At 42.5% G+C, this 27,784-nt stretch overlaps 1 protein-coding gene and 1 pseudogene across 7 annotated transcripts in view; one reads left to right on the top strand and one right to left on the bottom strand.

The window, feature by feature from the left end:
- RBMS1 (RNA binding motif single stranded interacting protein 1) overlaps nucleotides 1–27,784 on the top strand; it is a 237,981-nt gene that overhangs the window by 99,601 nt on the left and 110,596 nt on the right. The gene's annotated exons all lie outside the window — the stretch shown is intronic.
- On the bottom strand, nucleotides 19,487–20,100 carry LOC133772896 (large ribosomal subunit protein eL21-like; annotated as a pseudogene).

Genomic DNA, 27,784 nt, shown 5'->3' with positions numbered 1-27,784 from the left:
TGGCAAATCTTAGGTGTATAATGCAGTTTGATTTTTTTAACCCAGAAATACACAATCAACTGTGAGAGCTCATTTCAGATAATTTGCCTGAGGGGAAAAATTCAATGTAAGGAATAGTACTTAAAAATCACCTTTGGGGGAAAAAAAAAAAAACCCACCCACACTGGGTCAGAATCACTCTTGTATTGTGCATGTGTTAGAGTGGTAGCTAGGAGTCCTGGAGTACCTCACTACCTGCAGCTTGCTGTTGTGAATGCTCCCTGTGGATTAAGTGATTTGTTCATCTTGACAGTCTTCTGAGACAGGTAATGTTAACATCACCATTTCACAGTTGAGAACACAGTGCTGTGGATTAAATAACTTGCCCAAAGTCTGTAGAACCCCAGGCGCAGAGCCAGGATTTGAACCCTGGCTATTGGAGGCTTCAACAAGTGCCCACTTAACATATGTATCCCAGTAGAAACCTTAGAGCTGATCTGTGTCCTCACCTGCCTCCCTGTGGGTCTCAGAGATCTGCTTTTGCCCCCTCCCACCTTTTGAAGGGCGTGCTGGAGGTGCTGAGGTGGCAGGTGAGGGAAGAAGTAATGGATGATATGGATGTTCATGGTGTTTGGGAGCAGCAGTAGTGTCAACATGCTCCATTGAATGATGGTATAATTCCTAAAACTTTCTACGTATTACATTGGTAAGAGCCAGCCAGTTTCAGTGAAAGCAGGGGTGGGTGGTGCTCATCCCCTTCCTGCCCCCACAGAGCGTAGCCAGCCCATCTGGGAGCACTGATCTCTGGAGTCATCTGGGATAAACAGGATTTTCCTGCATTACAGACCTGTAAGCACATTCAAAATACACCTGCTCTGCTCAAGTCAAAGCGAGACACTTGTAGAGTGATAACCCAGATAAAGGTGGACAAACGTGTGCATCCGACACTGTTGACTGTGACATTGAAATAAATGATATTTGTTCAGCAGATCCGGTCTGGTTATATAACAATGGCATCCCAAAAACCAAAATGAAAATGATTTATCAGAACTTTTGTATTGTGACAGTATGCATTGGCTGGGGCTGTCCTTCGGTCCAGTGAGAGCCTAGAACTGGAAAGCAATCCAGGTCTCTCACTAATTACTTCAAGTCATCACCTGCTGCCTTCCAAGGTGTACATTAGCAGGCAGCTACAATCAGGATTCAGAAGGAGTTACAAATCCACTTACCGTGCAGGCATCCTAACTGCAGGAGTTTAACTGTTAGGCCAACAGCCCACCCCTTTAGTGTGTTTTGAAAGAAGTTCTCTATGCTTTGAAGTCTTTAAATATAGAAAATAGGTATTTCTGTTTTTCCTTGGCTATTCTCTTTATGTTTTCATACTTCCGCTGTGGAACTGCTTTCTTGAGATAGCTGACTCAGGCCATATATTTTAGTCTTTGCAATTGGTAGGATACAGCAAGTCCCGTTTTGCTAAGTACTGTGCAGTTCTAATGGTTCACAGTGGGGTGTTGGAGGTAAGGGAGTGCATGCAAGAGTTGAGCTTGCCCTTCTAATATTTGTTAAGTGTTGCTACATTTTGATGAGTGATGTACTTATCTACTCACTTTAAGTCAATTTACATAGTTTGCTGCTTTCTTGAAGATTAACTGGGTGTAGCTGCACGTGAGGAATTCAACAATGATTCAATGTTTGGCCTTGTTTAGGGGATGACATCAAAGCTGCTGATTAATCCTCTTCAAGCAGTGTCTGTTCACGGTGATTTGTGTTCAGTGGACTACGTTTTGTTAAAGTTTGAAGATTAACGTTGTGCGTGGAAGAGAGATTTAAATGAACACCATTTGAACCAGTCTCGATTTGTTGTTTTCTTAAGAGAAAGTAAATATATACAAGACACAGAGATTGGAGGCTTAACGGGAGGCACCAGAGAATTAAATGGGTATCTGTAAGCAATGTCTTGCCCGGTTTTTATGCTATCTCTATGTATTTGTGTTTTAATATTTGAGTCAAGGTGACTGTCTCAAATATCTATCCATAGCCATTTGAAAACTCTAGACTTCTTCATCAGTGATTGCCTCTGTTTTCTGCCAGGCTTGCCTTTTGGCACTTCACTCCACTTTCCATAGTTCCCTTCAGGTTTGGAGCACATTTCTAGTTTTTGCTTTTTCCTTCCTTTTAGAGATTATTGTCAGCTAGGCTCACCATACACTGGCAATACTTTTATATTTGAGTCTTTTCTTGGTGATGTGGGAGAGTCCGTCTGATCCAAATTTCTGAGAATGTATTTCAGAAGTACTCAGCCAATATATAAATAATTTCAAGGTGTCTGTAATATCCCCTTCCAGCTCCAGTTCTGTCTAATCCTCACAACACCCATATAAAATAGAGAAGGGTTTGGGATTTTGAGGCAATGGAATTGAGTGGCCTAGCTGGTGAAAGGCAGGTCCCTGGGGTCAAGGGCTGTGTTTGCTACTAGGAAAAAGAGAAGGAAGCTCAGTCAAGAACAGCTGTAGCCTCCCTGCACTTCCCTTTATTTGGCCTCCCAAAGACATGTGGCACACAGAACAGGCTAGATTTCAGCTTGGGGAATTGTGGCTCTGTAATTTATTAGTGTTTTTTGTTTGTTCCATGAAGGCCTTCACATTGTCAGATAACATGCTAGATGTTGAGTTAAATTTGAATTTCAGCTAAACAGTGATTTCTTAGGATAAGTATCTCAAATACTTTGTCACACTGTGTATTTTTGTTCATTAAATCCAGCAACCCTACCTTAGGAGAACCCAACTGATGTATTAAAACTAGGTATTTTTAAAAAGTCATGATCAAACAACATACTCTTCCTATTTTTTCACTTGAAATTTTGCATATTAGCATATTCTTTGAGCCCTGATAATAATGGAAATCTCACATTTCACTTTCTTAAGCCATTTGGTCAGTGCTTCCTCCTCCATAGAGTCCAATCTGCCTCTATCATATTTGCATGCTTTTCCGCTTAGCCTCCTAAACCTTGATTTCCACTAAGTAAAAACAGTAGTGCGCATTTCACAGGGTGGTTGTGGCTAATTCTTCCAAAGTGTTATTACTGTTAATGTCCCTGGGGAGCATGCAACAGCAGGGGGTCCTGGGAGCAACTTGCATGGTCCTGGGAAGTGTGACACAGCCTCCTAAGAACGGGCAGGCTGTGTTTATAGCATCTCTGGAGGGAACCAAGTTTAGAAGGTGGAACTGCTTCAAAAGGGATAATGACCTACAGGCTGAAAATGAAATTTTCCACTACATTTTAAAAAGATTACTAAAATGAAATACAAAATGGGTCCCATTATATTTTTAAACAATTGTCATAGATTAAACTCTTTGTAGCAGTTTATTTACCCCTCTTTGGGGAAGAAAAGTCCTTTAGTCCTTTCTGCATTTGATGCAAATATATGCTGAGGGAAGCAAGGAAAACTGCTGCTTTTTAGTTTGCTTGAAAATTGACAGGTGATATTAATGTATGCACGGGTATTTCCCAAGTTCTTTGTCTTGTATGTTTTGTTTTCAAAGATGTTCTTTTTGTATAACTCAGGAAAAAATTTTAGTGGAAGGAGTTGGTCCTTGACATCTATAGGCATATAGGTGTCTGTTTTTAAACTTACAACTGTACAGATTCTTCGCTTACCTCATTCTAAAAGGTTGGCAAACTTTGTAATAGGAGAGATGAAAACTTATCCTGAAATTAGGTAAGGTAAGAGATTCAAACAGAGCAAGCTGAATTCTGTATTAAAATAATAATTAAGTGCAACTGTCAATGCACAGGAAATGAAAGGAGCAGCAGCAGAACTCTGTGCTACACAGAACAGCAGGCTAACAAGTAGACAGACATCTTAGTTGGGCCCCATTTACTGATTTAAACATATGAAATTTCATATGGATGTAACATAAACTAGGAATGTTTCCTGTTTGTTGTGTATAGAATAGTCTGTTTTTTTTTTTTTTTTAACCTGGAAGGAAATATATCAAAATTTTAACAAGTAGTTTTCTCTCATGTAGAATTAAGAATGACTATTTTTATGTGATTCCTTAGATTTTTGTCAAGTTTGTAGTCCTTCTTGTCTCCCACAATGACCACACAATTCTTTGTTATATAGAAAGAGTGTGTAGGGGGGACTAAAAATTGCATTTTTAATATCTAAAAATTATGGAAAACCCCAAAGAATTCATGTTGTTGAGAATTCCAACAAATACTATGAAAGTGCTGCTTGCTTCTAGCACATGGGTTTTCAGAAGCAATCCTTCCCCTCCCTTATAACTTTCTATTATTTTTATTTCATGCAAACACCTGTATCACCTTTTTGGAAATTATTTATCCCTGACAGGTACTATTTTATACGTATTTTAATCAGTCTATACTTTTTAGAGAACATTTTTTAAGGATTAATTTATCCATATGGGCTAGTAGGGGGTGGGCAGAGAATGTAGCTATGTATGTGAAATTTCAAATCCAGTTTACTTTCTAGGAGAGTAGCTTTGTAGATATTGAGGAATGATCACAATTGCTTGTTTTCATTTGACTTACAGGTACATTTAAATAGAGCTCTTTTGTGGGCAGATACCCCCTCCCCAACACACACATTTAAGAAATTTGACTGAGCTCTACTTATGATGGAATTCTCTGAATTTATCTTATTATTAATATTCAGTGATTGTCTTCACTGAAAACTTCCCTTCAGTTGTGAGCTCTTCAAGGGACAGTGTGGGGGAGGTGTGGCATCTTTAAGGGGTCTTCAGGGTCTAATGGACCCATGAGGGCTTCTGTGAGAAGTGCATAATATAGATAGGTCAGCACTGTAGGAGCAGTTGTTAATGTGTAACCCAGAGGGTCTCTGGCTCTGGAGAGTTTCAAATGAAAGGAGGAAGACAGAGTGCTGGAGGGGAGAGTGAAAGGCAGAGACAGAGAGAGGGAGGGAGGGAGCCAGAGAGGGGGCAGAGGGAGAGAAGGAAGGGGAGAGAGGGAGGAAGCAGTATTACCTTATTAGGCTATTATTTTGCTAATTAATGCATCACTTGATAAAATCTGTGTAAGGCTCATTATTTTGGTGTTGAGTAGATTGGGAACAAACATGTAGTTTCATTGTTTGGCATTAACTCAGATGCTTCTATCCTATTTTTTCCTTTAGATCAGTGGTGTGACTTCAGTCCTCTGTTCTAAGACAAGATCTCTTTGTGACTTTCCTTTTAGGAGAGGTGTCCATAAATCACCTTTTTGGAAGACCATTTATAACCAACTATGGCCGGCTTATCCAAATATTCTTTGTATTCCAAGTTTGATAGGTCAAATGTATCAGACTAACTCAAGAGAGTAAAGATAAATTCTTTTATTTAACTGAAACTCTAACAGAAGCTCAGAAACATTGTGTTTAAAAGTTACCGACTTTGTAGCATAAGTTAAATGGTTTTTCAAACAGATATGAATCCCTAGGAAGCAAACTGGTGGCATGCAGGAGATACACTGTTGCAACCAGGGAAAGCAGTGAGCTAGCTGCTAAGGCTACTGAGAGAGATGATAGAGGACCTCTTCCCCTCCCCCCCATGCAGTTCCATTATAGACAGGAGTGACCAGATTTTACAGCTATTTGAGTACCTGAAGTCTTAAATGTTCTAAAAGATTTTGTCCATTGGCTATTTTATGGGATTGGTCAAAGGGACCTGAATCTTCCAAAAGATTCTGTGATTGCATGTGGAAGCAGGACTTGAAGATGATGCCAGCATTTCTAATTCAGCAGTGAGATTATTGGTTGTGTGGTGGTGGGAACATCGCAGCACAGACATGAAGAAAGAAAAGACACTCTTTATTAGGTGACTAGAGAGTAGTTCAGGTCCTCAAGGTGCAGGGCAGAGGTTGCAGGGCAGGATGAAGCTGCTGACATGGATGAGAACACAGCCCAAGGCTAGAAGGTGCTGTCACCGATGAGGAGTGGTGGCAGGGTACAAGGACACAATAGAATGGAGTGAAGCTACTGTGCAGAAAGCATTGACACGGTGTGACTGGTGACAAGATGGAGAGGGGAGGATCTTAGGAAAAGAAGGTCCTAGGTTTCTAGTCTTAAATGATTGGAAAAATGAAAAGTTAGTGCACCCTTGCTTACCTTGGGATCAGTGATGGTGAAAGACCCGCCTTTCCATTACAGGGACTTTCTAACTTGTTTTAGCTGTTAATATGAATGGGGGAAGGATCGCTGAATTCTCCTGAACTCAGTGTCAGACACCAGGATCGCAAGTGAAGTGTCTAGGTCAGTTTCTCCTAGGGAAGAATTGTCAGCATAAGTGGCTAATCACACTCCTAGTGAGGACCACTGTAAGAACTCATTTTGGATTCAGAAAATGACTGTAAACACATCTTCACTGCTTGCTTGGGATTGCCTTGAATTCAGTTGGAGGCTGCTTCAAATGGTTGCTGGATTTTTCTGTTTGACCTGGACTCTCATGCACATACACACAAATATATATATATTTGCAAATATATATGCATAAGTCTCTCTTGGTGATATATACTCTCTGTAACTGTACAGTTGTCTGTTACGTCTATAGCATAATGTACATTAGTTATGGTAGATCATTTTCTTCCTCAACAGGAATATGGAAGGTAGACAAGTAGGATGATAAAGGGGTTAGAGTATTCATCCTACCAAAATTAAATAATTTTTTTAAAAAGGTAGTGAGTCTTTTTGGCCATTTCAAGCTGGCCACACGAATTATGTATTACTCTGTATACTCCCAGTCCCAGAAAATGTGTCATAGCAGTTGAAAATACAAGAATCTTTAAAAAGTTCATGGGAAGTGTGTGTTGTGGATGAAATTGTATATGAAATTCAAGATTTTTTGTCACCACAATAAATTTATCTTTTTATTCCGTTTTCCACAAACATTTTGAAGTACCTTCATATAGAACTGGAGCAGCTGGGGGAAGAAGCACTGGACCACCTCTGACTTTGCAGGTAGAGCATTAGGACTGACTCAGAGTGCTCAAGGGAGAGGTGTTAAGACAAGACAGGGGGCTTCCCTTGAGGAGCACAGATTCTGTTCTGAAGAGTAAGTTGAGCCTTTGGCAAAGTAAAGAAATGACCAAACACAGGGAGAATCCAGAGAGTGGCACAGACACCAAGGAGGAATAAAGTTTCAGGAGGTGGTCAGCTCTGTTAAATGTTGCCAAGAGGTCAGGGAAGACAAAGGCCAGTAAAAGGCTGTTGGAATGGCCACGGGGAGCTCTTTGTAAGCCTTTGAGATGCAGGTTTCAATGGAGCCCTGTGTGTGTGGTGGGGCCAGAGAGGGGCGGCCTCAAGCACATTCCAAAGGGTTTAAAGAGTGATGGAGTCAAGAGCCTGTGTCTTCTGGGGAAAATCAGACTCCGAAAGAAATGAGAGTCCTTCCTGAAATTTTCAAGATCCACAGCCTGGAGACAAGATTGTTTTAGCATCCGACTGTAGCTGTAGTTACTAGAAAAAAGAAGGGATCTCTGAAAGTGGGTCTTCCTTTTAAGAAAGATCGAGGTGGAGTTTGTCTTAATGGAAAGGGACCTCCTCAGAGAGTTTGCTGTCAGCCAGACAGGGAGGAGCGGGGCTGTGTAGAGGGAATGAGGAGGAAGGCCTGTGAAGCTCCCCCTTTTGAAAGCTCACGTTTCAGTAGAGTCAGAGTCCTGTGTTGATTGACACACACTCACACCAAAAGATGAGAGTCTGGGGATACGGTGAACATTCAAAAGGGGATGAAGGAAAGGGCCCCTGAGCTATGGTGAGGGCCCTGGTGGCTTAGGTCTGAGTCACTCTGACCCATTTTCAGCAATCCATGGAGGCAGGAGAGAACCTGGACAAAGGGTTTGTGTAGGCCTTGGCACTGGAAAGGTGTGGATGATGTGAACATTGGGAGAATTGCTTTGAAAGGCAGGTGAATGAGCTTTCAGAACAAGGAGAGGCATGAAGGTTCTGGTAAGATTAAAAAGAAAGCCCCTGGGAGACAGGTGAGACATAAAACAGATGGCATTATTAGGGGTCATCTTGAAGGGTGAGTAGTTCCAGGACCCTTCACTGGCAGTGTTGGGAGGATGAAATGAAATAATACTTACGTGCCTGTCTGGCACTGAGTAAGGACTCAAGTGATTATCATCATTAAAGTGTGACTCTTGTATAAGTTACTCCTTGTTGCAACTACTGTAATATTTGTGTAAATCAAATCATTTCAACCAGACTTCCACCAATCATGAACCACAAATCAAAGGAAATTGTTCTTTTTTTATTCAAAAGGCAGAGAGAGAGCGCGCTCGCGTGTGCACTGGAGCAATCAATGTCAATATTGAGTTCTTCCATCTACTGGTTCATTCCCCTGAATAGCCCCAATAGCTAGTGTTGGACCAGGCCGAAGCCTGGAGCCTGGAACCCTATCTGGGTGTCCCGCATGGGTGGGATGGGCTCTAGTATTCGGGCCATCTTCTGCTGCCTTCATAAGTGCATTAGCAGGGAGCTGGATCAGAGGTAGAGCTGCTGAGCCTTGAACCAGTGCTTTGATATGGAATGCTGGTGTTGAAGTGATGACTTAACCTGCTGTGCCACCAATGCTGGTCCCAAATTGTTAATTTTTTAATCTGAACCATTAGCTAAACTTCAGTTTTAAGACACCATCAAACCATTTCAAAACATCCTAAGTTGCTTTAGAGAAAGAAAAAGGGGGATGGATATAGCTGTGGATCCCAGTTTCATTTATTAGTACTGTGACTGAAAGCTCGTTAAACTTTCTGGTTCTTAATTTTTTCGGTGGCAGAACTAAGGACAAGTCTAGAGTCATAATGGGACAGAACTTGTCACACTACCAGCACAGGCACTGTGGCTCTTTCCTTCCTCTTTTGGGTGTCTTAACACATCAGTTTATACAAAGAGTGTCTTGAAGGATGGGTCAAGGAAATCCTGCAGTCCTAATGGTGGAAGACAACTGACCTTTCTAAGCATTAGCAGCAAGTACTCTCTGATGAGAAAGATCTCATAGAGAATTGCGGTTCTCTGTGGGAAAATGGTTCTTTTCATCTGCCCTATCCAGGATTAAGAGTCAAACAAGTTAATATAAGTTAAATGCTCTACAAGCACTATGGAGATGTTACTCAGCTTCTGAAATGAATACTTTAAACTATTGTGCAAGTATTTTGCTTCTTTCAGCGTCTGCTTTTATATTGATGAAGTTTATTGTTTAAAGCTTCTTTGCCCAGATTGTATTCACGGAGACACTCACGTTCTATTAAATGTTGCAAGTGTCGCAGAAATTAGAATATTCAGTGCTCAAAGAAACTTGGTAAATGTTACATCCTACATACGATTGCCTGGGACGGTAACAGAATAACCAGTCACACTCAAGATTCTGGAAAGTCCTGCAAGGAAGCCATTTGTTCAGCTTTATGTATTTCATTGTTTTCCTAGAACTAACCACAAAACCACTTAGTCCTAGAATATTTATTGACTGTATTCTTGAACGAGTTTGGGGAACACTGATTTAGAGGAACCTTTTGCAGTTTAAAGTGGGAAAGGACAGTAGAGGTTATCTGGACCAGCTTACTTAATTTACCTAGAAGAGAAGAAAATCCAAGAACATCAAAGTGGTTTGTCCAAAGTTTTTACTTCTCCAAATATGCCACATGGTTGCCCGGTGCTTTTCTAAGAGCCTTTAAAGAACATACCCTTTTTAAAAAAATCACTGATAAAACTTTGGGACTATTTTCATATGAGTTCCCCCTCCAGCTCCCAATAATTTTCTGAACAAAGTAACCTTTACTGGTGGTGTATTGCATGTTATCTTCAGAGAGAATAATATCTGTCAATACTCATTACTTTTTTGCTTATAATTTCTCCTCTCATAAGATCACTCCCTCTAACCCCATTTTATAGCTTCTTAAAGCACTTACGGAATCAAGATAACTGACTTGAGAAATCAATTTAGTTGAAAATATCAGTGATCTGGAAAACCCACACATTCTAATTATTAATGAATACACTTTTGCCCTCTAAATTAGTTTGTCTTTTTCATATAATTGGCTGTGGGTAGATAAATTTGCATATTTTTAATCCCCTTCCTGCCTGACTTCTTACAGCATGCAAGATTTACTCTGTGGTTTCTAGGTGCAAGTTCCTGTGTAGAAGAAACCACAATCAAGACTTTGTAACCCTACTGTGTTGAAGGCTCAGCTGGACCACACCACTGTGTTCTTGAAAACTTTGGCCACTCCATCTTACTGCCCTTTCTTGTTACTTTATATATATTGCAATTGTTACTTTATATATATATGTGTATATATATATACACATAAATATACATATATATATTGCAATTATATATATATAATTTCAGACACAAATTACTTGCTTTGTAGCATTTCTGTTTTTTAAACTAGTTTTAGGTTTTTAGATGCCTAGTCTGAAAAACTGTGGTAGGTGTTTGCCAGGGGCCCTCACCTACTGTTTTTGTTACCTGCAACATCAAATTTTACCCTGCACCAATTGTGTGGGTTGGGACTGTTTTGGGTGAAGTGATCTGAAGGAATATCTATTATCTTATGTGTTATTATAAAAGAAGTGTGGTAAATTAGCTCCTAAAGAACCTGAAGAGATCAGCTTTTCCCACTATGCATTCTAGGGGTGAGGATCTTTCAACATCACATTGCTTATTTGTAACAGAGCCAGGGCTAGAACCCTTGTGTTCTGACTGCCACTGTAGTCTGGGCCTTTGCACACAAATCCAGCTTGGATTATCATTCATTCATTCAATCAATATTTTAGAGCCCATTATGAACCAAGCTCTGTGTTGGGTCCTGAAAATAATAACTAACGATTCTGTTCTCAGCCTTGTAAGTCTAATATATATACCTGTGGAGCAGGAATAGAAATAACTTTGTAAGGGAGAAATAATGCCAATGAGGTTAAAATACTTTAAAAATATATAGTAATAACATGTCTAACCCGTGGCTGTCAGACTCCAATTGACCTGAATTTAGACAATGTTTTCATGCGGGTGCGTTTGATTTGATTCCAGGATAAGAACAGAATTCTCACTCATTCAGCTGCTTTGTGTTGGCTCTCACCTTTGTTACCCTACTCTTTAATTGTGTGAAGCTGCTTATTAGGCGACAAGGCAGAATAGAGAAAAAAAGGAAGAATATTTCCATGTTCTCGGCTTCAGTTCATTGTGAAATTTGGTTTTAAGTTCTTTAAAAGTGATGTAGAGAAACTAAAGAACACTAAGAGCAAATCGAGCAAAAAAGATTGAAATTCAATTTCTGAGAGGCTGTTTTCTCATTGTCCTCTAGTCAAATGTATGAAGAGAGAGTGGAGTTCAGATTATTGACAGTCAAGAGCAATAATCTGTAAAGGTTTGTTTAGGAATTGGTCTTATATTTTACAGACTATCTGTAGTTGAGGTTGGCTTAGCAAATGCTTGTCTGTAAAGGGCCAGAAGTAAATTTTAGGGTTTTTTAAGTCATAAGGTCCCTGCCAGTTACGCAGCACTGCTTGTGTAGCTTAAAAGCAGCCATAGATGATACATAAACAAATTAGCATGACTGTGTTTTTGTAAAACTTCATATACAAAAGGCAGCTGCAGTGGCCAGTATTGCGGTGTGGTAGGTTGGGCCACCTCTTGTGACACTGGCATCCCATACCATCCCATATTGGAGTACCAGTTTGAGTCCCAGCTGTTCTACTTCCAGTCCAGCTTCCTGCTAATGCACCTGGGAGGGCAGAAGATAATAGCCCAAGTACGTGGGCCCCTTCTGCCCATGAGGGAAACCTGGATGGAGTTCCTGACTATTGGCTTTGGCCATGTGGCCATGTAGGGAGTGAACCTGCAGATGGAAAAATCTCTATCTTCCTTTCCTGTTCCCCTACACAGCCACCCCATCCCACACCCCATTACTCTGCCTTTCAAATAAATACATTTAAAAAACAAAAATAAAACGAAGTAAAGCCAGATGCAGGTGCTATGTGGCCTGCAGACAGTAATTTGCTGCTTTTGATTCATAGGGTCCTTCTTTGTGGACTTGTTTACCAAAAGATGCACAAAGGACATGGACAGAAAATGAAACCCAAAGCAGAAAATAATGATGCTTATTAGCACCATCAATATAAAGCAGACACAGAATAAAACTTGGTAAAGTCTTTCTGATTGAAAGCTTTGGTCAGAAAGGTTCTGATTAAGGGTTCAATCTTTTCTTTTTTGAAGATGAATGTATTTGAAAGGCGGAGTTAGCACGTGCAGGATCTTCCATCTACTGGTTCACTCCCCAAATCGCTGCTACATCCTGGACTGGGCCAGATTGAAGTCAGTAGCTGCATCCAAGGTTCCCCCCTGAGTTGCAAGGGCCTTAAGCACTTGGGCCATCTTCTGCTGCTTTACTAGGTGCATGACCAGGGAGCTGAATCAGAAGTGTAGCAGCCAGGACTCAAACCGCCAGCATTATAGGCAGTGGCTTAACCTGCTGCACTATGATGCTGGTCCCCAAGGGTTTGACCTGGACTAGGTAGTTATTTAGTGCTTTTCAGGAAGGCATTTTTTTGTGTGTATTTATGTAATCATTCTCTTCGTTATTTTTATTTTGAATTACTAAGCCTTGACCATAATTCTAAAGTAATGAGACTGAGAGGGTAAAATAGGAATTTGCTAGCAAAAACTTTTTTTTTTTTTTTGCAAAATTTGCTTTTTCCTGATTATTAAACCACAGAAAACTGCTGAAGCATCAGTGTATTAGTTTGCCATGGCTGCTCTAACTAGTTCTTTACAGAAAGTTATTTTCTCACAGTCTTGGTGGCTGGATTTCCAAGACCAAGGTGTCAGGGAGGCACAGGCCCCTGACAGTGTAGGGAAAGCTCTGCTGCACACTTTTATCCCAGCTTCGAAGGACCCCAGTCTTGACATGACCTTCTCCCATTGTGCCTATCTGTGTCTGTTTCCAAATTCCTCCCTTTTTATAGTAATACCCATCACGTTGGAGTAGGTCCTTGTTTTACCTTGATTACCTTTTATTAGAGACCCTGTCTCCAACTCAGGTTACATTCTAAGCACTGAGGTTTCGGACTTCAATCTACTTTGGGGACAAGAGCACACACAGAATTCAATCCATAACAACTTGGTACCACACTTTTAATTACTTTAGGCCACGGGTGGGCACTGTCTGGCCCGGGCACCATATGAGGCCCATGAAATCACTTGCTCTGGCCACTGCCAAGGCAACCAGAGGCAGGACTAGAAAGTCAGTGAATCTGTAGTAGGCTAATTTTTGGTTGTGTGGCCTGAAAATGATGTTTCCAAATATGCAAATAGCCCTTGGCTGAAAAAAGGTTGCCCACCCCTGCTTTAGACAAGAGTCATCAATTAGACACCTCAGTGGACCCTAATTAAGGCACGGTGCTTCCTGACTCACTCATGGTCACATTCCTGTCCATACAGAAGCATAAATCCAGTGGCCCTGTGGTACATAATGTGGAGGAAATGTGGGGTTGTTGTTTTTAACTTGCTAGAAAGAAGGTAGCTTTACAGAAATAGCTTAATCATGTAAGTGGCTATGGACGTATCCACCTCTGATCACAGCCTTCGGTGACCATGAGTACCTGCCACTTCCCCTGTTCCGCTTTGCCCAAGTCTGTTCCCTCCTCACTACTTGAAGTTTGCTTTTCCTTTCTCTCGTTCCAGCTCTCCATGGGTTCTTACAACTTATTCTCTCACCTTCAAGTTCATATCTCTTTGTCAAGTTGAAATTCAAGGAAGATGATCTCTGGCTCTGCTCTTTTCTTTTTCTTTCTTTCTTTCTTTCTTTATTTTTTAAAAAAAGGTTCATTTATTTGAAGGTCAGAGTCACTGAGAGAACAAGAGACAGAAAGAGAGAAACCTTCCATGCACTGGTTCACTCCTCAGATGACCACAACAGCTAGGGCTGGGCCAGGCCAAAGCCAGGAGCCAGAAGCTTCATCCAGGTCTCCCATGTTGGGGGCAGAGGCCCAAGTACTTGCGCCATTTTCTGCTGCTTTTCCCAGACCATTAGCAGGGAGCTGGATCAGACATGGAACAGCCGGGATATAAACCGACACTTGTATGGGATGCCAGCATCACAGGCAGTGGGCGGCTTTACCTGACATGCCACCACGTTGGCCCCTCTCCTTTTTCTTTTGTTTCTGCTGTTTACTGCATTAGAACAGAGTCCTGTTGTAAAGGGTTTCTGTCTCCTCGCTTGAGTGCTGTGTGAGTGGGTGGAGTGAGAAAGCAGACATGCCCTTTCTATTGGGGAGGCCATGAGTTGCACTGCTGCCCATGAAGTTGCTGGGTTCCCGCTGGGGTATGGGAATGAGTCCCTGTCATGATTAGGTAAGCCCTTCATAACCAGGGGATTCTTGCCCATTTGCCCAGTTGCTTTGTAAGTTGTTTTAGAACCATGGTTTTCTGTAAGAATGCGAGACTGTATTCAATCTTAAGTTTGAGTTTTAGGCAAGGATTTAAAGATGTACATATGTTTCATTACTGGTGCCTCAATTTTGTGATGCTCAGCTTTCACTTTAAAAAAAAATTTTTTTCCAGGGGCAGCGAGCACTGTGTTGTAGTAGGCTAAGCCTCCACCTGCAGTGCCAGTATCCCATATAAGATGCTGCTCGTGTCCGCTTGTGTCCCAGCTGCTCCACTTCTGATCTAGCTCTCTGCTGTGGCCTGGGAAAGCGTTAGAAGAGGACTGAAGTGCTTGGACCTTACAGCTGTGTAGGAGACCCGGAAAAAGCTCCTGGATTCAGATCAGACCAACTCTGGTCGTTGTGGCCATTTGAGGGAGTGAACCAGCAGATGGAAGACACTCTTTCTCTCTCTCTCTCTCTCTCTCTGTGTGTGTGTGTGTGTGTGTGTCTGTCTGTCTCTCTCTCTGTAACTCTACCTCTCAAATAAATAAAAGTCCTTAAAAAAAGTTTCCTCCATTTTTAATTTGCAGAATATGGTGGATATGTCTCATGGCAATGATTTAAAACAACTAAATCAGTCATTTCTCTTTCTATATAACAGTTGCTTAATTGCTGGAGTGTTCGTTAGCATTTTGTTTGCGCACTGAATCCTCTGTTTGTAGCATAGTTTATGTATTTTTTTGCGTATTTTGGGGGCACAATATTTGCTGAATCTATTGTCTCTTTACATTTAAAACTTGGATTTGCTCACTTTGAATTCTCCAAAACCACATCCAGCTCATGAGCTTATGTAGCAGTCATAGTTCAGCAAGAATTTATCAGTGCCTGGCATGCTGTGTGTCAGGGAAGGGACCTAGAGAGGACCAGAATGAGGTCATTGGGTCTTCCAGTGCAGCCACTTTGAGACATTTTTGCCACAGTCATGTTGAAACAACGTGTGCAAGGAGCACATGTGGAATTGATTCCATGTCTGAATAGGAGCAGAAGAGTCTTGTCTCATCACTGTGTAGGAGGGGCTCTGCTAGGACAGAAAGACCATCCTGACGGATGTGGTTCTGTCTGTAGCCAGGGAAGTATGTAGAGTTGTTAACCTAGAGCTGGACACTGGATGCACCTAAAACTTCTGACATCTGGACGAGGCGTGGTTGGAAGCGTCAGATCAGGGAAGCACAATTTGCTTCCATCAGCCAGTACAAAAGAGGATCTGGAGGGTGCGGTCATAGAGTGTGCAGTTTTCCAGGCAGGAGACGCCTTTTCCTGATGGCCAGTGAAAGGTCAAGTGTCCTTTGGAACAGTTGACAGTAGGTGCTGTGGAACAAGGGACATCATGGTGACAGTAACTTGGCATGTGGCAGACACAGGGCCATGGTGTCCTAAGGCCACATCTGCTGGGGAAACTTCAGGGTAGGTTTTCTAGATTTTCCCTGGGAGGGACACAGGGCCTCTGAGTTTCAGTGCCACACTAACATGGCTTTTACTGCAAAGGGGTTTCCTAAAGTGTGGTTCCAGCCTACTCACATCGCAATATCCTGATGGCCATTTTAAGGTCTTAAGAAGAATTAGAAGCTCAACAAGCTCCAAGAGCCATTGAGGGAAAGCTTCCTCCGAGTATTGTTCTGCACATTTGAGTTTTTGAGTGACGAAGAATGAACCGTCTGATAAAGTAGTGGTCTTTGGAGTCCAAGAGTGATGCAGCCAGGAAATGGTTCCAAGTAAAGAATGACACATTCATGAGTAACCGACTCAAAAGGGGATCCAGAGAAGAATCGAGACATTTCTCCTAAGGCTGATGTCAGGATAGCCAACAGCATGTGTTCCTTGGACACGCTGATTCTGAATCCCCAGGGAAGCAGGAAAGGGTTGCAGGGGCTTGGCCCTAGGTGTGCTGAGCCAGCTGGGATGCCTGCACCGTACATAGACCTCAGTTGAAAACTCTGATGCCCTGCCTAGGGACAGGCTTTCTCTGTTCATTCTTCTTCTTCTTTACCTCCTGTCAAACATTTGTCAAGTATTTTTCAAGTACCAACCCAAGGTGTGCATGCCTTCTGCGGGTGGGAGGGTCTATGTGACTTGTCAGGGAGGCATGACAAGGAGGACAGATTCTTGAGCATCTCCAAACTCGAGACGAAACTCTGTGCACAGGGGGAGCAGGACTGCCACTGGCAACAGAGACAGGAAGGCTAAAGGGCTTGGGCCATTGCAGAGACCTCTCCACCCCCAGCACCTGGCCCTCTGTCCAATTAAAGAAGGCAACAGGCTGTTCTGAGCATCTGCTTGCTTAGCCACTGTGCTGGCCTAAGTCTTTTCCCCATCATTACAACCTTCCAGCTCTACCTGCCAATAACGATATGTTGAACTTTTTGACTTCCCTGCTGACAGCCATGTATTGGTTTGTTAGATTGAGCAGAAAGCAGCCAGGAAAATCAAGGGGTGGGGACGTCCTCGGATTTGGTAAATGGACAGGGAACATCCTGTGATCATGTTTGCTGAAAATAGGCACTTGCACCCTGTAGAAAACACGCTTCTCAATCCTTCAGAGGACTCCTCGCTAGGAGGAATTGTGTGCTACAGAGAATAGCAGTTGGCTTTCAACAAAGGTACCAGCATGCTGGAAGACAAGTCCAAGACAACAAAAGGAAGGTCAGTAGGAATAAGTAATCATTAAAGCTTCCAACTTCTGGAGATTGGAAGTCTGAGGTCAGGATGTCGTGGTCAGGTGCTCTTTCAGGTTGCACACTTCTGACCTCTGGATCTTAATGGGGCAGACGGAGGCACAGAGCTTCCTGGGGTCTGTTTTCTAAGGACCCTGATTCCATTCATGAGCGCTCCACCCTCATGACCTAAATTACCTTCTGAAGGCCCCAACCTCCTAATACTGTCATACTGGACATTAGAATCTCAGCATCTGGGTTGGGTTGAGAAGGGGGCATATCCAGTCCATCACAATTGGTTTGGTCATAAGTAAGGCTTAGCCAACAAATGGATTCAGCAGCTTAGACTGTTTTGGATTAATAAATAAAATCATCTAGCTGCATAGGAAGAAAATTCTAGTCCAGAAGTTCTTCTCTTAATTGGGAGTTTAAAAATCAGAAAACTTTTTTGTTTTTCATAGAAATGTTGTATTTCAGAATCCCCTATTGAAAAGTCACTGGTGGTTAGACTCGCAGGTTAGCCCAGAACTCCTGTCTTTTAGTAGCATTGGATTTGATAGTGGCAGCTTCAGTTCGGAGTCTTGTAAGCAGAGGTGTGTCATTAGGTGGAGGAAGGGAATATCTTCCTTACTCCAATAATTATGAAAAATGCAAATGGGTTGGCCTTTTGCACCCTCCCTGTCTTTTTCTCTGAAGCTTGAGAATGATGGGAGTGAGACATCACTAGTGCAACATACGTCCATCCATACATTCCCTTTCAGATGCTCACTGCAGCTGTCTTAGGTTCTGTTTCACCATGTCATATCCTGAAAGTGCTGGAAATTTAAAGAGATGCCCATGCCCTAATGCACCTCTGATTAAAATTCTAGGTGGCAGAACTAAGCCCAGGTGAAAGTGTGGGAGTGGTGCCAGTGCTGAGTGGGCCAGCCTTTCCAGCGGCCCTTGCTGGACAGTCGGCCCCCTCTGCTTCACCTGCCATTCCTGTTGTCTCCCACTTTGGAATTCATAGGCTCTTTTTTCTTCTACTTCTATCCATTTTTCTTTCAGTGTGGCTATGCAAAGGAGCCTCAGGATAGGAGGGAGGGGTATTGAGAAGATATGGATCAGTATTATGGCTGGAACTGGTGGTGCCGGCACTGGGCAAAGCCCATCTGGCCATCTGGATGGCGCACATAGAGAAAGATGTTGAGAGAGATGGACTGGAGTGGAGGTAACAGTTTTGGAGCACTTCTGGGAAGCTGACATCTGACTGAGGGCCCACTGGTCATTAGCTTACGTGATCCTCACCACCACCCTGGGAGCTACATTGGATAGGCGTTACCATCTCCCTGCTCAGCAGATAAAGAGATCAGATCTGTCCTTTCAACTCTAATCACTGTCCTGCCTCCTTAGGTATTGCTAAGGCTGAAGAAATCCTAACTGTTTGCTTTGAGGTTTTGCAGTACCATTGGAGAATAATGATTATCATTAAGAATTTAAGTTTGGATAAGAGAGGGGAAGAACTGGGAGTGACTCAGTATCTGTGGCTTAAGCCACTTGGATTATGGTGATTTATTTCAGCAGCCCACCAAAACTAGTGTTGTCCACTTTCTATTTTCTTTCCCATTATAGTACATCTCCAATTTTGGAATAGCTTAATGCATATATACAGTGTTGTAATTACTATACGTTAGGCCTCCCCACCCACATGAAGACCTGAAAGAAGCTCCTGGCTCCTGGCTTTGGATTGGCACAGTCTGGCCATTTCTGGCCATCTGGGGAGTGAAACAGTGGATGGAAGACCTCTCTCTCACTCTAACTATACCTTTCAAACAAATAAATAAGTCTTTAAAAAATAAAGAAATGCTAAATTTTAGATTTTTTGGTAGAAATTAATTGCCTTTAAATTGCTTTAGGCTAGCCTCAGTAATGACATATTCAGGAGATGAGGTACATTTCAAGGAGTAGGCTTCTGTTTTTATTTATTTTTTGAGCCTCACTGGGGGTGTTTTACCTCATTTGAAAGAACTGATGAAATCACTCAGGTGATTCCAGTAAGAAGCTAGTCCCCTAAATAACTCTGACTTACACTTCTCTAAGGTTAAAAGTCAATTAAAAGGATTGGAGTGAAAGTGTCATTTTTCAATTGAAAGTCTAATAAAGTGAATCCTGGCAAGAATGAATAACAACTGCCTGGCCAGATGTGGCAATTACCAAAGGCAGGGGGGCTCCCAATGTGGTTCCATCGTCTTGAAGGTTTATAGTAATTCTGATTAATCTGTTTTGAAAAGGCAGATACCCCCATAGCCCTTGAATCCATAGGCAATGAGATTAAGATTATTAGGATTCATAATTTTTTTTTAATTAGAACTCTCACTATCAATCATGATTTGTCAGTGTCTCTGGTGTTTTGAAGCCTAAACTCAGAATTTTTTTTTCTACTCAATTAGCTCTTATTTATTTATTTATTTTACATTTATTACGCCATGAATTCATAAGGAATGGGTTCCAGCAGTTCAGGCTCCTTTCCATTGGTTCTGACAAAGTGGGCTTCTCTGGGTGGAGCAGGCTGACGCTTTAGTTGAACCCAGGTACCCTTCTCTTTGGTTTCCTTCTTTTTCTGATCATTTTCCTTCACACGTTTCAAGAAGCTATCTCGGCTCTTAGAGTGCTTAATGTGTTCAATACGCACATTTATTCTCTTGGCAAGAATCTTGCCCTTCACTTGTTTGTTTACAACAATGCCAACAGCATGCTGGGTAACGTTGTAGACTTCCAGTTTTTCCGTGGTAACATTTATGGGGCATTCCTTTTTGAACAGTACCCATTCCCTTGATGTCCACAATGTCACCTTTCTTGTAAATGCGCATGTATGTGGCCAAAGGAACAACTCAATGTTTTCAGAAATTGTTCCAGAGATGCTTCAGTCTGGAGAGGAAGTCCGGTTCCCAGTGAGAGGGAAGACCTGTGTCAGCTAGGAAAGTGATCTGATTGATGCCTTTCTCCGTTGGTGTCAGAGTCCTTGCTAAGATGCTTAGGCTTTCTGCCATCCAGCTCTTGCCAGCCTGGCCAACTCCTTAGACCCCAGAGTTCTTCAACATACACCATGTCAGTCTCTGGCATACTAGGTCAAGGTTCTGAACTACAGGATAGAACGACCAAGCAGGGCATGATCCCATGTCCTTATGGGTTACAGACTGGCCATGAGATTTGCTCTTTGTTTAAATGTAGAAAAGCCAAATTAGGGGCTGGTATTGAGGCGCAGCAGATTACTTTACCCCCTGCCACGTCAGCATCCCTTATGAACAGCCGTCCAAGTCCCAGCTGGCTGCTCCACTTACGATCCAGCTCTTTAGTAATGTGCCTGGGAAAGCAGCTGAAGAGGGCCCCTGCACCCACAGGAGACTTGGATATAGTTTCAGGCTCCTGGTTTCTGGATGGACCAGCCCCAGCTTTTGTGAACACTGGGAGAAAAAAAGAGCCAATAGAAGATCTTTGTCTCTTTTATGTGTGTGTAACTCTGCCTTTCAAATAAGTAAATTCTTTAAAAAAAAAAAAAAAGAGCAATAAGGGTTGGCTTTGTGGTGTAGTAGGCTAAACCTCTTCCTGCAGTGCCAGCATCCCATATGGGCACTGGTTCCTGTTTTGGCTGCTCCTCTTCCAATTCAAATCTCTACTATGGCCTGGGAAAGTAGTGGAAGGTGGCCTGAGTGCTTGGGCCCCTGCACCCACTTGGGAGACCTGGAGAAGCTCCTGGCTCCTGGCTTCGGATCAGCCCAGCTTCGGCTATTGTGGCCATTTGAGGAGTGAACCAGCGGACGGAAGACCTTTCTTTGCCTCTCCAGAGTTCTCGCTCTAACTCTTGCCTCTCAAATAAATAAATAAAAATATTAAAAAAAAAAAGTAAAGTAAGAAATACCATCTTAAAAAATAAAAACCTTTTGCCGATATTGTGATATTATATATTGAGAAGGCGTTTAGGAAAGCAGATCTCCTGAATTTCCTAGTGATTCGCCTTCCCAGTTCCATCACGCTGCAGCACTGGAGAAAGGGAAGAAAGTCGTGCAGCTGTTCACTGCCCTGCAGTCAGTTGGGCAAGACAAGCCTTTTGGTTAGGTTTTATTGGACGGTTTCTGTTAACAGTGATATAGGTAGACTGTGTTCCAACAGCCTTTGCTAGAACAACTGTGTACTAAGGCCTCTAACACAGTGAAATTTAGTGGCACACTTCTCCTTTACGTCCATTTGCTCTGGCACTTAGCTCCTAAGAGGGACCTTATTTCACAACCGAGCTGTCACCTCCTCAGTGGCCTTGGGGAGAATCCCTGAACCTTTGTGTTTTCTTATCTGTAAGTTTGGAGATAAGCTATCTACCTTACTGTGATTAAATGAAAGGCTGAATACAAAGCACAGAGCCTGATGCCAAAACCATCCTAAATGCTCAGAAAATGTGAACAGTACCATGAATAATCCTCAGTTTTCTAGGGGAAAAAATTTTTCCATCAGTTATCATGATTTAAAATGTTTTTCCCATTGACTATTTGCTTAGTTGGCCATTTTTTAAAGATCACATGGATAACTTTGATAGTAACAAAAAGATAAAGTATCATAAGCTGAACTAAAATGAGTAAATGAAGAACTACACTTAACCCACCTCTTAAGGAAAAACAGTGTTTCTGGTGTTTTATCTGTTTTTAGGGTAACTGCTGGCTAGGATTTGCGTATCAGGTAGTATTGCAAGTACAATGGAATTTTACAATCCTGGAGATCCTGAAATAAATGAGAGTCTATAACGCAGGCAGCGTTTCTCAATGCATTGCTGAGGGAGAGCAGTGCATTCTAACTTGTCCAAGGCACTGTGGATTAAATTTGACCCCAATATGTACAATTTCTATATTACCATTTAAAAACGTATCCAGGCAGGATTCAACTATCCTTAAGATTTGTATCTCCTCTTAATTTGCCTCGTGATGGAAGTTCTTGTAACTGTCAGGTGATAGTTTAATTTGCACAACTCTTATGTAACTGGAGCAGCTGCTGGGTTGCAGGGAACAGCCAAGTGGCTGATGGTGGCCTCTGTGTGCCACGAGGAGGTGATGGGCTCCTCCGGCTTCCTGGCTGTGCTGTAGAAAAGGAAGCTTGCCCTTCCTTCCTAAATTGTTTTCCACGCCGGAAGTTAGCGTGCTTGGATCTGACCCTCACGGGAAAGAGTGCACTATTGTACAGAGTACTGTTTTGAGATTAGATGTAGTCAAAAATGCGAGGAAAGTATCCAAAGACTCGCAGTTGAAGAATTTGGGAAGGTGTCTTTCTTTGAAAAGAAATAGAAACTTAAGAGCAGTTTGGGTCCCCTTCCTGCATTTTTTCGCGCTGAGCCAGATGATGTGATGACGTCAGGAAGCTCTGAAGTTTCGCTTCTGCTGCTTTCCGTTCCCGGAACTCTGAGATCCTGGCGCGGCTGCCGGCCCCACCCAGACAACGGTTCCTGTCTGCTGTGGCCAGGCGGGGGTCCACCGCAGTGTTTGGGCTCTGGCCTGATATTTCCTTTCTTGTTTTCGGAAGATCACTGGCTGCTTTGGATTAGGTGGGGGTGGGACGGGGAAGCGGCCCTGGTCACTGGTCATTGAGTGTGGAACTCTCCCAAAGCCAGTTCCCACTTAAGCAGTTTTCTTCATAACTGTGTTTCTTTGTTGCCAGTAAGAGATGGTGCCACCTTCTTGTTTCATGGGTTTAGAAGGGCAGAAATCACGAAACCCAGTTGAGTACTCATTGCTAATAAATGAGGTTAATCCAGTAGGGAGGGACAGTGAAAGACACATATTCGACTATGTGTGGCAATGGTAAAATATATATAAGGAAACTAAATATAAGGAAAGCTAAGAAGGATGTGAAAAATTGAGGGAGGGAACTGAGTGCTGTGCTGCCCGCTGATCCCCACACAGACCCCTTTCAAACACACGGAGGCTCTGATCTCCCCTCTGGGGAGCCAGAGTTTTACATTGTCCCAGGTCCCTTGGCAAAGTAGCGCTCTCTGCCATTTCAGTATCTAGCAGTGTGTACATTTATCTCCTTTTGGTAAAGAACATGAGCTAATATCCAGTGATTACTTTTAGAAATAAAAAGATGTTTAGGATGAGTATAATATCTTCACTTTTTACTTGTTAAGCAGTAACTCCCTATTCTAAGTTGAGCATCGTGAAATAATCGTGCAACTAAAAGGGAAAAAGAAAATTGCATCTGGTTTGTGTAAATATTGAGACCTTTTCCCAGATTCTGTTTCAAAGAGGTTCTGCTTCAGAAGGGATGAAGGGAGGATTGAACCTCTCCAGCCCTGGGTTTGGCTGGTAAGCTTCCTGGTGATTGCATCACCACTGATGTGGTTAGACAATAGTGCGGGAGCTGACACCCTCACGGAAAGGGAGGTCTCGGGGCTAATGTTGGCAGGAGATAATCAGTCCAAATATGCAGCCTCGTTAAGTAGAAATCTGAAGCATCCCTGTAAACATGGGAGCGTGCGTATTCCAGTCACATAAGAAACACTTCTGCGGATCCCGCTGACGGGCTGCTGGGAGGGAGTGACACACATTTCAGACTTCCCAAGGAAACTAGTTTGTCTTAGAGAACTAATCTGAGTTCATGCATGGCAGAGCTTGAGGAGAAAAGCGAACGCTGGAGGACGTGGAAGAATCCATGCATTTGGTTTTAAGGGAACTGAGAGGCTGGAGTCAGTTGTTTTAAGTGTGTGAATGTGTGACAGGTGGGAAGACCGGACACTGCGTGGACGATTGTAGTGATTCTCCAAAGGCTTCTAATGAAGCCGATGGCACTGCCGGTTGACCTTCAATTCTCCTCTGGCAGAATGGCATTCAGCTACTACAAGTAATTTCTTTGATTTTTGTGTTTTCTTGTAAATGTTCTAAATAACGATCATGTGTGCTATTTACAAGTGCTAATATAATTTATAAAGTGAATGTGTTTTCTTTTTTTAAGCAAGAAACTCGGTGTCTAGCATAGACATAGCTATCCAAGTAAGTCATCTGGAAATTGACAGTGGATAAAGTATGAGGTGTAAAAGAAGCTGTATGATACATTTTTTCCTATGATATCTTATCAGGAATGACATATCAGTTTTACTTATTTTTAAAAACCTTTTCAGGAAAACTTTTTCTGTATCATCATTGCAGCAAACAAGGATTGGTGCTTTAAAAAAGCAACGTTGGGAATGGAGACCTAGTTCTGCCTCTAATTAGCTCTCTGGCCTTAGGTGTGTAGTTTGACTTGTCCCTCAGGTTTCCTGAAAAAATGAGGGGTTGAATTAAATCAGTGCTTCTCAGATTTTTTAATGCCAAGCTCCCTTTGAAAGCACTGTATCTACTCCAATCCCCGCCCTGCTGTCTCTCAGTTCTGTTATACTTCCAGTGCAGAATTATTGGATCTTAAAATTTCTGATGTTCCTCTCAGCTTTAAAAAATTGTCATTCTGAGCAGAAACAGGTTGCAAATCAGTGGAACAAAGATTCTCATCTCACTTGGTGAATACATGTAGCTTGCTTGTCTTAGAGCTGAAAGGGGAGCTTTCCAGACTCCATCCTTACAAACCTGCAGTCCTGCCTTGAATCTGCTGAGTAAAACCTTGCGGCTTGTTAGACATGCAGAATGTCAGCCCCAACCCAGAAGGCTGAGCCGAAATCTGCGTGTTTCACCAACAATGCAGGTGGTTCATGTAGCAGCACATCAGCTGGGGGAATGCTGCAGACCCGCTGTTTTTAACTGATGGATGGCAATATTACTGGAGACTCCAGTCAATTTAGTAGGCCACTACCAGCATTTGTGGGGTTTGTTTTGTTTTATAAAGTACTCTTTTTTATTTTTAAGATTTATTATATTTATTTGAAATACAGAGTTACAGAGAGAGGTAGAGACAGAGAGAGAGGTCTTCGATCCGCTGGTTCACTCCCCAGATGGCCGCAATGGCCAGAGCTGCGCCGATCTGAAGCCAGGAACTTCCTCCGGGTCTCCAACATGGGTGTAGGAGCCCAAGGATTTGGGCCATCCTCTACTGCTTTCCCAGGCCATAGCAGAGAGCTGGATTGGAAGAGGAGCAGCCGGGACTAGAACTGGCATCCATATGGGATGCTGGCACCTCAAGCCAGGACGTTAACCCACTGCACAACAGCGCAGGCCCCCTGCATTTGTTTTTTTAATGGAGTTGACTGAAAAAGGTAATATATTAACATTCATTTCACGTTAAGGTACGTCGCATATCGTAAAGTAAAATACTGTTTCAACAGACTCCTGTTTCAGCTTTATCTGTGGATGTCCATGTATGTACACATGGTAAGCATCTTGGGCAAAATGTTAATTTGTGAGGTGGATTCAAGCCAAAAAAAAAAAAAAAGAAACCCTCTACCGAGGTTTTATAGGCAGTATAGCTCAGATACAAACACCCATTCCTTCTCTTTGTTCTTGGAGACACAGAGACGTACTAGCGGACTTCAAAAAATTTATGGAAAAATGAAGCTTAAAAATAGGCTCATTTTCACCAAAAAGGAAACCTGTTGAAGTGAAATGGACACTATGAGAAACCATGACTTGATCAGCCCTTGTCCTGACTGTCGAGGAACAACTTATCCCTTTTAGTATTTTTTGTTGTTGTTGTTGTTCTACTTAATACCATAGGTTGAACTCTGTAATTAACACACAATTATTCTTAGGTGTTTAAATTTAACTGAAAAGTGATCCCTGTTAAATATAAGAGAAGGAGGAGATGTACAGTTCGGCACATGCTCAATCAGACTTGCCCCAAACGGTAGAGTTAGAAATGTGCCTGGGGGCCGGCGCCGCGGCTCACTAGGCTAATCCTCCGCCTTGCGGCGCCGGCACACCGGGTTCTAGTCCCGGTCGGGGCACCGATCCTGTCCCGGTTGCCCCTCTTCCAGGCCAGCTCTCTGCTGTGGCTAGGGAGTGCAGTGGAGGATGGCCCAAGTCCTTGGGCCCTGCACCCCATGGGAGACCAGGATAAGCACCTGGCTCCTGCCATCGGATCAGCGCGGTGCGCCGGCCGCAGCGCGCTACCGCGGCGGCCATTGGAGGGTGAACCAACGGCAAAAGGAAGACCTTTCTCTCTGTCTCTCTCTCACTGTCCACTCTGCCTGTCAAAAAAAAAAAAAAAAAAAAAAAAAGAAATGTGCCTGGGAATTCCAATTCAGTCCCATCAAGTGGCATGTACCAATGCCATCTCACTAGTCATAATGAAAGGATTAAGAGTCAAAGGGACCACATAAACAAGACTAGTGTCTGCTAATACTAACTGATAGAATTAAAAAGGAGAGAATGATCCAACATGGGAAGCGGGATACACAGCAGACTCATAGAATGGCAATGTCCTAAACAGTACTTTGGCCTCAGAATCAGCCCTTAAAGCATTCAGATCTGGCTAAAAACCCATGAGAGTATTTCAGGCATGGAAAGCCAAGACACTCTGGCAAAAAAAAAAAAAAAGGAAGATCTCTGTGAGTGAGATCCCACCAGAAAGAACGGACCATCAAAGAAGGAGGTACCTTTCTCTGGAGGGAGGAGAGAACTTCCAATTTGACTATGACCTTGTCCAAATAAGATCAGAGTTGGCAAACTCAAAAGGTTTCCATAGCCTTGGGCAGCTCATGACAAGAGCCTCGGGTGATTACTGACGCCATAAACAAGAGTGTCAATTGTTAAATCAACAACAGGAGTCACTGTGCACTTACTCCCCATGTAGGATCTCTGTCCTTAATGTGTTGTACTATGTGAATTAACGGTATAACTAGTACTCAAACAGTACTTTACACTTTGTGTTTCTGTGTGGGTGCAAACTGTTGAAATCTTTACTTAGCATATACTAAATTGACCTTCTGTTATATAAAGATAATTGAAAATGAATCTTGATGTGAATGGGATGGGAGAGGGAGTGGGAGATAGGATGGTTGCGGGTGGGAGGGAAGTTATGGGGGGAAAAAGCCACTGTAATCTAAAAGCTGTACTTTGGAAATTTGTATTTATTAAATAAAAGTTTAAAAATAAAAAAAAATAGGCTCATTTTGGTGCAGAAATTGAAACTAGGCATAGTTTTTTTTTGGGGGGGGAGAGGGGAGGGATAAAGATTTACTTATTTAAGAAACAGTCACAGACAGATGGAGAGACAAACAGAGAGGTTCTCCATCCAATGGTTCACTTCCCAAATGGCCACAACAGCTGGAGCTGGCCAGATCTGGAGCCTGCAGCTTCTTCCAGCTCTCCACGTGGCATCAGGAGCTCAAGCACTTGGGGCATTTTCCACTGCTTTCCCAGGCCATTAGCAGAGAGCTGGACTGGAAGTAGAGCAGCCAGAACTCAAACTGGAGCCCATATGGGATGCCAGTGCCACAAGCAGAGGCTTAACTTGCTACACCACAGTGCCCGCCCCAGTGCAAAGTTTTTCATAATAAAATTTCCTATGAACTTTTTGAAGTGCCGTTATCCATAGAAGTACATAGACGGATACAAAATAAATTAAGGGCCATTTGACATGAGTGTCACTAGCTGCCATTATTCCTGTGGTATCAGCTCTAAGTTATTGGATGTTTCCCTGAGTAGAAACAAATGCAGGCATCACATTTTGAATGGCATGAAATCAAAAAACTTTCCGATTGATGTTTTACTTTGTGTTTATACAAATTACTACAACATTGTCAGATAAGGCTTCATGTTGTTATGGTTC

Source organism: Lepus europaeus, chromosome 1, assembly GCF_033115175.1.
Source record: "Lepus europaeus isolate LE1 chromosome 1, mLepTim1.pri, whole genome shotgun sequence".
NCBI classification, from domain to species: domain Eukaryota; kingdom Metazoa; phylum Chordata; class Mammalia; order Lagomorpha; family Leporidae; genus Lepus; species Lepus europaeus.
The sequence above is the reverse complement of the archived record's forward strand: the minus strand, read 5'-3'. Positions and strand labels throughout refer to the sequence as shown.